Source organism: Ornithorhynchus anatinus, chromosome 2 (assembly GCF_004115215.2).
Source record: "Ornithorhynchus anatinus isolate Pmale09 chromosome 2, mOrnAna1.pri.v4, whole genome shotgun sequence".
NCBI lineage: Eukaryota > Metazoa > Chordata > Mammalia > Monotremata > Ornithorhynchidae > Ornithorhynchus > Ornithorhynchus anatinus.
This window is the reverse complement of record NC_041729.1, coordinates 157292697-157306578: the sequence shown is the minus strand read 5'-3', so window position 1 is coordinate 157306578 and position 13882 is coordinate 157292697. Positions and strand designations below refer to the sequence as shown.

At 41.8% G+C, this 13882-nt stretch overlaps 1 protein-coding gene across 4 annotated transcripts in view; it reads right to left on the bottom strand.

The window, feature by feature from the left end:
- The window catches only part of SLC16A7 (solute carrier family 16 member 7), a 238141-nt gene that overhangs the window by 166735 nt on the left and 57524 nt on the right, over window positions 1-13882 (bottom strand). Inside the window, exon 1 of one of the 4 annotated variants that reach the window (XM_007665329.2) lies at window positions 13326-13364. The exons of the other annotated variants lie outside the window; for them this stretch is intronic. The gene's annotated coding sequence lies outside the window, so the exon portion shown is untranslated. Of the gene's footprint in view, window positions 1-13325; window positions 13365-13882 lie in introns of those variants that run through there. 4 annotated transcript variants of the gene reach the window in all.

Here is a 13882-nt window from a genome sequence, read left to right as displayed (position 1 = left end):
GCAGGATGAAGAGATGGGAATAAAAGCCCCAGAGTTGAAGGAAAGCTCTTGAAGTCTAAATGAATACTGAATCTTTTATCCTAAGACAAATGAAGGAACATATTAAGAAGCAGCGTGGCTCAGTGGAAAGAGCCCGGGCTTTGGAGTCAGAGGTCATGTGTTCGAATCCAGGCTCTGCCACTTGGCAGCTGTGTGACTGTGGGCAATCACTTCACTTCTCTGGGCCTCAGTTACCTCATCTGTAAAATGGGGATTAAGACTGTGAGCCCCACGTGGGACAACCTGATTCACCTGTGTCTACCCCAGCACTTAGAACAGTGCTCTGCACATAGTAAGCGCTTAACAAATACCAACTTTATTATTATTAATTATTATTATTATTATTATTCTGTGCAGCCAGTGGATTTTACTTCAGAGCAAAAAATTCAGATATTTCCCCTAAAGACTGCAGTAGAATTTTGCAATAGGTGATATGGTATGCTCCTTCTGGGCAAAAATCTCATCTGCCAACTCTGGTGGACTGCACTTTCCCAAGTGCTTAGTACAGTGCTCTGCACACAGTAAGTGCTCAGTAAATTGTCACTGATTAAAGGAATTTCAAAGCTAATAATGATGGAAAGTTCCTGGGTCAAGATTTCCTTGTTAATGAAAAAAAGAATTAGAGTTAGTAATAATAATAATTGAGGTATTGGTCAAGCATTTAGGAAGCAGCGTGGCTCAGTGGAAAGAGCATGGGTTTGGGAGTCAGAGGTCATGGGTTCGAATCCCAGATCTGACACCTGTCAGCTGTGTGACTGTGGGCAAGTCACTTAACTTCTCTGGGCCTCGGTTCCCTCATCTGTAAAATGGGAATGAGGACTGTGAGCCTCACGTGGGACAACTTGATGACCCTGTATCTACCCCAGGGCTTAGAAAAGTGTTCGGCACATAGTAAGCGCTTAACAAATACCAACATTATTAACATTATTATTATGTGACAAACACAGTGCTAAGCACAAGGGTAGATACAGTTGAATCAGTCCAGACACTGTCCCTATCTAAAAGGGACTGACAATCCAAGGGGAAGGAGGAAAAAGCAAGTATTTGCTCCCCATGTGACAAATGAGGAAACTGAGGCCCAGAAAAGTGAAATGTCTTGCCCAAGGTTATACTGCAGGAAAATGGCAGAGCTAGAATAGAACCCAGGTTTCCTGACTGCCAGGCTTGTGGTTTTTTTTTACTAGGCCACACTGCTTCTCAAATATGCCAACCTCGTCTGGTGCGCATAAAATCCTTTTAGTTAAAACTCTAATCCATAAATATTGTTTAGACCTTAGTTATTTTTTGTAATCCCTGAATAAATGATTATCAATATATAATAATGGTACTTATCAAGTGCTTACTATGTGTCAAGCACCATACTAAATGTTGAGGTAGGTACAAAGAAATCAGGTTGGACAAACATCCTTATCGCACTTGGGACTCACAGTCTAAGTAGGAGAGAGGACAGGTACTGAATCTCAGATCTGTGAAGAAAAGGCTAATATTACAAAGCAATTTTTCCTTGACTACCTATGTAAGGAACAGAGAAGAGAAAGGCAGGAAATTAGCACTCCGTCATTCTAGGAAAAAAGGAGAGGAAAAAGCACTTTTAACAACTGATGGACTTGAATAACTACTGCTTCAGTTCATACAACTGACTTTTTAAAACAGGGTGCACATAAAAATAATCAGATTTGCACTGAAATGATATTTTATAGTATTCAATGTCTGGCTCAAGTGATTTGTCACTCAGGATAGGGAAGATTAGATGATTTTACAAATGGAAAGTCCTTCTGGTATCCAAATAGCATCATCACATCATTTTTGGGATTTCTCAATCCTCATTTAGTGACTTGTAAAAATATCTTTGGAGGATTACTCATCAACCTCTTCCGTGCCTCAGTTTCATCACCTATAAAATGGAGATATGTTCTCTCTCTGACTGAGAATGTGACCTCTATGGGGAACAAAAGGCTGTGCCACATTCTGTATCTCTCCCAGAGCTTAAAACACAGTAAGCATTGAGTAAACACTTTACTTATCGTTATTGCTTAAGATGTCTCTGCCATGAGCCTGCTGCATAATATGGTAATAATTAGCAAAAAGGTCAAAACTAGTAAATAACCATCCATTGGCCTGCCTCAAATTCCCCTGTTCTTACCCTTTTCCCTGAAATCACATCATGTCTTACGACTGTTTTGAAAACCAAATTGCAAGCGGTAAGCGTTTCACTAGGCGGCAATTAAAAAGAGTGACTTACGGTCTAGAAAAACAGACAAGGACATAAAGTTAGTTCAGCTGAATAAGTGGCTGAATGCCCTAGGCCTGTTTCATCTAGAGTACTGAAGTACGTACCATGTGATTCTATATTGGCAAAGCTGAGACATGACTTTCTGAGTTCTTTTCAAATGACAGGCATGTGACCACACAACTTTAGCTACCTAATAACAGACACGTTATTTCCGCCATTACCCACTACACGAGGTGCTGTCTGAAAGTCACAGGGGATGAAACTCCTAAAGCCTTGTTACTCAGAAGTAACTATGCTTATTTGAAGTACATTAAACAATTTGCAAGGCAGGGTCTAAGACTTCACAAATGCTTACTAAAAAAAAATAAAGAAAAATGAAAAGTATTTTAAACCAAAGATTTTCTGTCTGCTATTAGCAGAGAGCCGAATTCTGATCCTGCACAATTCTAAGTGACTGTTATAGAGCTTTATAAAATGCTTGCATTGCCAAGAGGAAATGTTATTAAAAAAAGCAGACTGTGAAAATTACTGTTGGTGGAAAATAGACTTTGGAAAAACTGAAGCAAGTTTTTTTTTTTTTTTCAACATCAGCTACTGAGCAGACGTTTAAATGCATGAATACATCAAAAAGGAGAACTGAGTTTGGTTTTTGTTGTTCTGAAGCCACAGAAAGAAATGTAGAAATGTAGCCTTATTTTCTTTTTTATGAAGCAAAAATTAAGAAATGTCAATTTCACTCTAATATGTTTGTGGAAAGGTCAATGTCTGTTCAAAATTTTCATTCAGGGGTATCCCAAATCTTTGGAAGCTAGATTTATTAATAAAAATTAAAAATATGTCTGGCAGGTGTGCAAATTGAATTTGTGACTAAGGAAATGACATAAGCCAACCAACAACCAACTCAGGAAATCTTCAGTTACCCTCACCTGGGGCAAAGGCTACGATCACTAAACAATGAAACCTTCCAGTCACATAATTATACCCATATACTGTGAAGTAATTACGAGCTTTAGTTTCTACGCATTTGACATTATATGTATTTCTCACTAGTGATAAAAACAACTACAATCTAAGAACAATAATTCAAGTACACATATTTAAGTTTGCCCACTGGTCAGAACAAATCCTTATCAATCAGTTGTATTTATTGAGTGCTTACCATGTGCAGCTCTGTACTAAGCTGTTAGGAAAGTAGAATATAAGAGTGTTAGATTATGGAAAAAGTGGAAAGAGCACGGGCTGGGGAGTCTGAGGTTGTGTGTTCTAATCCCGGGGATGAGAATGTGTCTAATTCCCTGCCCACATTCCCTGCCCACAACTAGCTTACAGTCTAGAAGGAGAGACATTAATATAAATAAATTATGGATACGCACATAACTGTGGGAATGAGGTGTGAGCGAATAAAGGTTATAAATCCAAATGCAAGGGTGACACAGAAGGGTGTGGGAGAAGAGCAAATAAGGGATTAGTCAGGGAAGGCCTCTTGGAAGAAATGTGTCTTCAATAAGTCTTTGAAGAGCGGGGAGTAAACATCTGTCAGATATGATAAGAGACAGCGTTCACTGGCAAAATAGACAAGCTGGAGGTCCTGGGAGTAGGTTGGCTTAGAGGACTGGAACATGCGGGTTGGGTTGTAGTAATAATTACAATAAGGATGGTATTTGTTAAGCTCTTACTGTGTGCCAAGCACTGTTCTAAGGTTATCAGGTTGTCCCACGGGGCTCAGTTTTAATCCCCATTTTACAGATGAGGTAACTGAGCCACAGAGAAATGAAGTAACTTGTCCAAAGTCACACAGCTGACAACCGGTGAGGCCGGGATTAGAACGCACAACCTCTGACTCCCCAGCCCGTGCTCCTTCCACTAAACCATGCTGCTTAGGAGGAGTCCAGTGGGGCAAAGTAGGAGGTAAAGTAGGAGGTGGTAAAGCGATGGAGGGCTTTAAAGCCAATGGTAAGGAGTTTCTGTTTGATATGTAATCAAGACGGAATAGAATAAGTGCTTCGTTTGAGGTGCTAGCAGTTTGGATGGAGAAGAAAGGGTGGATTTTAGTGATTTTGTGAGGGTTGAACTGACAGGATTTAGTGATAGACTGAATAAATGGCAATTAGGACAGCAGTTTATGTATGCCCCATCCTCTGATTTTGAATTTGGGGTCAATGAGAGTTATTCCTGCAGTGGGACTGAATGACTTTGAAACAGATGAATCTTAATAAACGTTTTTATCAAATTTTAAATATTTATTCAATAGTATTTATTGAGCACTTACTATGTGCAGAGCACTGTAACTAAGCGCTTGGAATGTACAAATCGGTAACAGATAGAGATAGTCCCTGCCCTTTGACGGGTTCACAGTCTATTCGGGGGAGACGGACAGACAAGAACAATAGCAATAAACAGAATCAAGGGGATGAACATCTCATCAAAACAATAATAAATAAATAGAATAAAGGTGATGTACATTTCATTAACTTAGGCAAGACTATCCAAAGCCCTAAATAATGGAATTATTATCAAATCAGTTCATAAAAAATATTGTGATGGATGGTCATTTTATCTTTACCATACAATCAATCTGTGTCTTAACTTACAAATCAGTGCATCTCAAAGAGTTTGTTTAACCAATTGAAACTTCTTCAGCTACCTTATAAAGAAATATAGATCCAAAAAATGAAACCAAACAAAATACGTGGTGACACAAAAAAATTTGGAAACTAAAATTAGCAAAGTGCTTTTTCGATTTACGCCTTCTTAATAAAATGCTGCTTCTACTGAAACCCCTCATTCACTAACTTATATACTTCCTATAATTTTATTCAGTTTAAACTTTTAGATAACAGGACTTCACTGTATATGATGGGAAAGAGTCCATTTTTGTGGTCATCCCATCCATCATTGCTTGGTGCCCTAAACATATTCATCTTCAGGGGCCTAAAAAAGCAATAATCTAGTGTTGGTTAAGCATTTATTAGGTCCTTCAGGTAAATTCCATTGTCAGAGCTGTCCTCTTTGAATATGAAAGACAGACAGAGCTTCACTGAAGGTACATCTTCTCCAAGAGGCCTTCCCTGACTAAGCCAGCTTTTCCTCTTCTCTCACTTCCTTCTGTGTCACCCTGACTTGCTCCCTTTAACCTTCCTCGCTCCCAGCCCCACAGCACTTATGCACATATCTGTAATTTTATATATTTACATTAATGTTTGTCTTCCCCTAGAGTGTGGGCATCAAATGTGTCTGTTTATTGTTGGATTTTACTCTCCCAAGTGCTTAGTGGAAGGACCATGGGCTTCGGTGTCAGAGGTCATGGGTTCTAATCCTGCTTCCGCTACTTGTCAGCTATGTGACTTTGGGCAAGTCACTTAACTTCTCCGTACCTCAGTTACCTCATCTGTAAAATGGGGATTAAGACTGTGAGCCCTGGGTGGGACAACCTGATAATTTGTATCTATCCCAGAGCTAAGAACAATGTTTTGCACATAGTAAGAGCTTAACAAATACCATCATTATTATTATTATTATTACTACTCTGCAGACAGTAAGTGCTCAGTAAAAAAGACTGATTGTCTGACTGACTGACCGACTAGTTACTATGTGCTCGGCAGTGGGTAAATTAAGGATAATCAAATCTAAAATAGTTTATTCATTCATTCAATAGTATTTATTGAGCACTTACTATGTGCAGAGCACTGTACTAAGCGCTTGGAATAAACAAGTCGGCAATAGATACAGTCCCTGCCGTTTGACGGGCTTACGGTCTAATCGGGGGAGACGGACAGACGAGAACAATGGCAATAAATAGAGTTAAGGGGAAGAATATCTCATAAAAACAATGGCAACTAAATAGAATCAAGGTGATGTACATTTCATTAACAAAATCAACAAAATAAATAGGGTAATGAAAATATATACAGTTGAGCAGACGAGTACAGTGCTGAGGGGATGGCAAGGGAGAGGGGGAGGAGCAGGGGGAGATGGGGGGAAAAGAGGGTTTAGCTGCGGAGAGGTGAGGGGGGTGGTAGAGGGAGTAGAGGGAGAAGGGGAGCTCAGTCTGGGAAGGCCTCTTGGAGGAGGTGAGCTTTAAGTAGGGTTTTGAAAAGGGGAAGAGAATTAGTTTGGCCGAGGTGAGGAGGGAGGGCGTTCCGGGACCGCGGGAGGACGTGACCCGGGGGTGGACGGCGGGATGGGCGAGACCGAGGGACGGTGAGGAGGTAGGTGGGCGGCGGAGGAGCGGAGCGTGCGGGGTGGGCGGTGGAAAGAGAGAAGGGAGGAGAGGTAGGAAGGGGCAAGGTGACGGAGAGCCTCGAAGCCTAGAGTGAGGAGTTTTTGTTTGGAGCGGAGGTCGATAGGCAACCCCTGGAGTTGTTTAAGAAGGGGAGTGACACGCCCAGATCGTTTCTGCAGGAAGATGAGCCGGGCAGCGGAGTGAAGAATAGACCGGAGCGGGGCGAGAGAGGAGGAAGGGAGATCAGAGAAAAGGCTGACACGGAACCCCTGCCGGGATATTTATTTCCTAGTTTATTTCCTACCTGGGGCTCACAGGGGATTTTATGAATATAATAGAAACAGCAAGGCTTTGAGGGTCTAAAGACCAGGGTTCTAAACCAGCTCTGACACTCACCTGCTCTGTGACTTTCTGCATGTTACTCAACCTTTCTGGGCTTGAAATTTTACACTATTTCCCTTGGTGTAAAATGAGGAGAATAAATAACTGCCTCAGCCTCTCTCACAGTTGTTTTATGAAAACAAAGTGGCATTAATACTGTAAAAAGTGCTTTAGACAAGTAAAGGTCCTAAAGGTATTATCAATTGGGAGGGCACAATTAAACCTTTTTCTACCATCTTACTGGCAATTTTCCACAGTGACAATTATCCACAGTTATCCCCAGGGCAATGGCTTTATTTCACTGTTTCTGGCTGGTTTTTCAACTTTGCCTCCAATTTAGCTAACCAGTTGAAGGAGTAACTCTAAGAAACATATTTCAACTGTGAGTTAACGTAATTTATATTTTAGATTAACCATATCTGGGGTTGGGAAAACCTAAGTAGCCTGGGATATATTATTCCCTTCCAATTGTATCCTGAATTAATTGATAATGAACAAACTAGGCATTATTAAATTATAGCCACCCATTTTTATACCTACACTTATTGTATATCTACAATGATTGCCTTCTATAAAGTAAGTAAAATTTAATATACAATACTGGCAGTAAAAAACAAAGATTTTTTCATAAATGACTAAAATTAAGCTGTGATGAAACTACTAGATCCAACTATGATCCAGTATGGTATTAAATGAAACACATTAGCCACCTATTCTTAGCCACAACATTGTCAGTGACATTTTTAACTATTACATTTCAAAAATCGGAGGATAAATTAGGTCATCAAGTCCACCATCAAAAGAACACAGAAAGATGCACAAATTACCAAGTGAGTTGGGATCATTAAAAATAGCCAATTAAAGACACTCAAGGAAAGGTGATTGGCTGGCTAGAAGGAATCATGCCACCTGCCACTTCATTTTATCTCTATGACCTAATCTTTGAGTCAAATTTAATTGGCCATGGACTTTCGATATCTATAAACGATTGCTTCCCTAATGCTTTCCCCCAAGGCTATTTATGCCAATCATTTGAGAAAAACGGCTTTGAAAAATACTTGAAAATTATTAACCCATGGCATTTTCACTGCTTTGTTGGGACCCAAATATTTTCAAGTTAACCTTGATTCACTTGTGTATGGATCAGTAGCAATTGAGCACCAAAAACAGGGTGTTTATTTACAACTCTCAGCCGAGTCCAGGGGAAAGAGTCTTTGTTTTTTCAGAGACCCACCAGAAGCGTGAACTTATTTTCATCCACAAAACCAGAACAGTAAAGGATTTGGGGGGCAACCATGGGAATTCAGAGTGCTCCCCTCAGACGGCCACTATCATCCTTTCTCGGCACCATCTTTTTTCAACAAGGCAGAGGGATAGGGTGTAGATCAGGAATAATTCTCCACCAATTTATCTAACACATTCAATGTCAGTCATAGGTCATTCAGTCAGTGTCGGTTGTTTGGCCTTGGGCAAGTTACTTGACTTCTCGGTGCCTCAGTTGGCTCATCTGTAAACTGGGGATTAAGACTGTGAGCCCCATATGGGACAGAGACTATATCTAATCTGATTAGCTTGTATCTTCCTCAGCACTTAGAACAGTGTTTGGCACATAGTAAGTGCTTAACAAGTATCATGATTACTACTAGTATTATTATTATTATTATTATTACTATTATCAAAAGACTGATGGTCTCAGCTGTATTCAGGACATCTGCTCTCTTTTCTTGGTCTTCCTGAGTGAGGAAAAGGATGCCAAACCATAACTAGAATGTGGCCAGGTGGTGAAATGGCAATCTGGGTTTTACGGCTCAGTGGAAAGAGCCTGGGCTTCAGAGTCAGAGGTCATGGGTTCGAATCCCGGCTCTGCCACCTGTCAGCTGTGTGACTGTGGGCAAAGCACTTAACTTCTCTGGGCCTCAGTTACCTCATCTGTAAAATGGGGATTAACTGTGAGCCTCATGAGTAACAACCTGATTACCCTGTATCTACCCCAGCACTTAGAACAGTGCTCTGCACATAGTAAGCGCTTAACAAATACCAACATTATTATTATTATCTCCATTGTCTATATGAAGCTTTGTGGATATCAGTTGTCATGCCAGAATTGAAGAGAGACCCTCCAATACTTAATAAAACCCAACTTGAAATAGCCAATGTGTCACACACAAAAATAACAGCATAAAACATATTAGCCACATATGCACATTTCTATTTTTTTTTTCCTCTCCAGGTTCCCCTGGCCTGGTTAAAAACAATTCTGAGTCTAAACTGCCATCGGGAAACTAGAGCTGCAGAGGCATATCAGCTCCAGGTAGCAGATGCAATTTCAGTGCCATATGGAAAGGAAAGACACCATGGAACAGTAAAAAAAAAAAAGATTACTTCCCCTTTCTGCAGGTAAAGAAGCATCCTTGCAGGGTGGCCTACGGGAAAGAGCATGAGCCTAGGAGTCAAAGGATCGACTTCTAATTCCAGTTCTGCCACATGCCTGCTGTGTTACCTTGGGCAAGTCGTTTTGCTTCTCAGAACCTCAGTTTTCCCATGTGAAATATGGGAATCTAACCCTATTCCCTCCTACTTAAACTGTAATCCCATGTGGAACAGAGACTATGTCCAACCTGATTATCTTATATCTACCCTAGCACTTAGTACAGTTCCTAGCAAAAAAAATTAGCACTTAACAAGTACCAAAGTTATTATTTCTATTATTACAACCATAATACTATGTTTAACTAATACCAAAGTTATCGTTTCTATTATTACAACCAGAATACTATGTTTAACTAGTACTAAAGTTATCATTTCTATTATTAAAACCAGAGTACTATTTCTAGGTCAAGGTAGCTGAGAAAAGTCAAGGAAATTCCAGAGAATTTCCAAAGAAAAGATAATGTAAATTACCAAAATGGCCTTAATGATCAGCTCATGTATTGTTAACCAGAATCAATCCCTTCCTTAAGGATGACTAACTGAGATCATTACCCAAAAGGCATATAAACCTATTTACAGGGACTTTAGAAAAACGTCAGGTGTCCTTACTGTTAAATTCATTTGGCAAGGGTGTCAAACACAGTCCCGATAGACCTACTGCTCTGTGCTTACCATCTTGTTGGCTACTGTCCTACCATATTATCTTTAAGTCCCTAGCATTCCTACATATGGTGACATCCAAAAAAAAGCCATGAATGTGTAATTTATGAAAAAAGATAAAGAGGAAGGCTTTATCTTTAGCATAAGATTATATATTGGGGGCACAGATAGGTTTCTAACTCCATCACAATAGCTAAACTCTGGAGAGGGCGAGGATGATGATGATGCTATCTGTTAAGCGCTTAATCGGGTAGGACACAGTCTCTGTCCCACATAGGGCTCCCAGTCTCAATCCCCCTTGTACAGATGAGGTAACTGAGGAACAGACAGTGAAGTGACTTCCCCTAGGTCACACAGCAGACAAGTGGCAGAGCCAGGAGTAAAACCCAGGTCCTTTTGAGTCCCAGGCCCCTGCTCTATCCACTACATCATGCTGCTTTCCCTCTTTCCAATAGGTCACGTTGCCAATCTGCTCTTCTTATCAATCATTGGTATTTGCTGAGCTCTTTCTGTGTGCAGAGCACTGCACTAAATGCTTGAGAGAGTACAATATAATGGAATTGGTAAATGTGTACCCTGGCCACAAGGGAACAACCGTTCTCCAAGGTCTTGAAGGGTGACCCTTCTTACACAGCTTTTCCTGGATTCTCTAAGGTGAAGGGAAGAATCATCCAACTCTCCCTAGGAACCACAGAGTGCGGTGGAGGGAGGAAATGGGAAGAAAGGGAGCTGTCCTTATCTCCAGCCATGCTGTCTTCTCAGGTTAAAGCTCAGGTGGTGAAATGAACCCGGAGTCTTTGCTCCTTCCCACATAAGTGTGCACTGGCCATCCACCATATGGATATCCCGACTGGATTACTGCATCATCCTCCTTTCCGATCTCCCAATCTCATGTCATTACCCGATTCATTCTATACTTCACTCTGCTGCCCGATTATCTTTCTACAGAAACGCTCTGGGCATGTCACCCCCCTCCTGAAAAACCTCCAGCGGTGGCCTATCAACATTCGCATGAAGCAAAAACTCTTCACTCGACTTCAAGGCTCTCCGTCTCTTTGCCCTCTCCTACCTCACCTCCCTTCTTTCCTTCTCCAGTCCAGCCCGCACACTCCTCTCCTCTACCGCTCACCTCCTCACTGTGCCTCATTCTCGCCTGTCCCGCCATCGACCCCTGGGCCACGTCCTACCTCTGTCCTGGAATGCCCTTCCTCCTCACATCTGCCAAACTAGCACACTTCCCCCCTCAAAGCCCTACTGAGAGCTCACCTCTTCCAGGAGGCCCTCCCAGACTGAGCCCCTCTTTTCCTGTGCATCTCCTCCCCTCTCCATCACCCTGACTCCCTCCCTCTGCTCTACCCCCCTCCTAGCCCCACAGCACTTGGGTACATATGTACATATTTATGATTTCATTTATTTTATTAATGAAGTAAGAGAGAAGCAGCGTGGCTCAGTGGAAAGAGCACGGGCTTGGGAGTCAGAGGTCATGGGTTCGAATCCCGGCTCCCCCACTTGTCAGCTGGGTGACCTTGGGCAAGTCGCAACTTCTCTGTGCCTCGGTTACCTCATCTGTAAAATGGGGATTAAGGCTGTGAGCCTCATGTGGGACAACCTGATTACCCTGTATCCACCCCAGCGCTTAGAACGGTGCTCTGCACATAGTAAGTACTTAACAAATACCAACAGTATTATTATTATCTAAAATTCCATTTATACTTATGCTATTGATGCCTGTCTACTTTCTCTGCTTTTGTTTTGTGGTCTGTCTCTCCGCTTCTAGATTGTGAACCCGTTGTTGGGTAGGGGTTGTCTCTCTTACCGAATTACACTTTCCAAGCACTTAATACAATGCTCTGCACACAGTAAGCGCTCAGTAAATAAGATCAAATGAATGAATGAATATTTGAGCCCCAAATCCCTACTTGTAAGGGAGCAGAATTAGATTTTAGAAAATAGAAAGGTGTCTCCAGTGGGATGGAGATAAAAACCCATTCTCTGACATGAAACTCTTCTTTCAGATCTCCGGAACAACAGAACTAATAATAATAATAATAATGTTGGTATTTGTTAAGCGCTTACTATGTGCAGAGCACTGTTCTAAGTGCTGGGGTAGATACAGGGTAATCAGGTTGTTACTCATGAGGCTCACAGTTAATCCCCATTTCACAGATGAGGTAGCTGAGGCACAGAGAAGTGAAGTGACTTGCCCACAGTCACACAGCTGACAAGTGGCAGAGCCGGGAGCCGAACCCATGACCTCTGACTCCCAAGCCTGTGCTCTTTCCACTGAGCCACACTGCTTCTCTGATTATTAATATTGATACTACTTACTCTTTCACACAGAGGAAAAATAAAATCTCCAAACTTTCCCTTTGGCTCCTTGGAGCCCAGTAGCCCTGCATAATGGATAGAGCTTGGGCCTGGGAGTCAGAAAGTCATGGGTTCTAATCCCACCCGCATTGCTTGTCTGCTCTGTAACCTTGGATAACTCTTCACTTTTCTGTGCTTCAGTTACCGCATCTGTAAAATGGGGGTCAAGACTGTGAGCCTCACGTGGGACAGGGACTGTGACCAACCCGATTTGCTTGTATCCGCTCCAGGGCTTAATTCAGTGACTGGCACATAGTAAGCACTTACAAATATTATTATTATTATTATTATTATTATCATCATTACCATCACCATCATTTCATCTCAACCCTCCACACCAGCCCATCGGCAACAGATCGATGGATAAACAGATGGCTGCCCTGCAAAGTTGAGAAGGACCTAATGAACATGACTCGAGTTTGACTTAAAAGGCCAGCACCAGACCCACAGGGCCAATTGCTTTGGATATACACAAAGACGATCTGTCAGTCAGACAATGCGTCGTATTTATTGAGCGCTTACTGTGTGCAGAGCACAGTACTAAGAGCTTGGGAGAGTACAGTAGAGAAGCAGTGTGGCTCAGTGGAAAGAGCAGGGGCTTGGGAGTCAGAAGTCATGGGTTCGAATCCTGGCTCTGCCACTTGGCAGCTGTGTGACTGTGGGCAAGTCACTTCACTTCTCTGGGCCTCAGTTACCTCCTCTGTAAAATGGGGATTAAGACTGTGAGCCTCACGAGGCGCAACCTGATTACCCTGTATCTACCCCAGCACTTAGAACAGTGCTCTGCACGTAGTAAGTGCTTAACAAATACCAACATTATTATTATTGTTGAAAGAAATGTAATTTGTGATGTTGAAAAATATCTCATCTTGGAACATTTGGGTCTAATGCTAGACCAGTTCCTGAAATTTTGAGAAGAGCATGGCCTAGAGAAAAGAGTACAAATTTGGGAGTCAGGGGATCTGGAGGTCTAATTCGGCCTCAGCCACTTACTTGTCTGCTGAGAGATATTAGGCTTGGGAGTCAGAGGACGTGGGTTCTCATCCCGGCTCCGCCACTTGCCTGCTGTGTGACCGTGGGCAAGTCACTTCATTTCTCTGGGCCTCGGTTCCCTCATCTGTAAAATGGGGATTGAGACTGTGAGCCCCATGTGGGACAACCTGGTGACCTTGTATCTACCCCAGTGCTTAGAACACTGTTGCTTGGCACATAGTAACAAATACCATAATTATCATTATCATTATTATTATCATTATTATTATTATATAGGCAAGTACTCAACTACTCTGTGCCTCAGTTTGCTCATCTGTAAATTGGGGACTCAATACCTTTTCTCCCTCCTATCTAGTCTGTGTGCCAATGTGGGATGGAGACTGTGTCCAACCTGATTTCCTTGTAGCCACCCCAAGGTTTAGTAACATCCTTGGACCACCCAGTAAGCAGTTAATAAATAGCACATATTTATTATCTATTAAAAAATGAAGCAGCCAAAATTAGTTAAATGTTTGATTCGTTCTGAATAGTTATCGTCAGTTATGGCTCATTCCAAC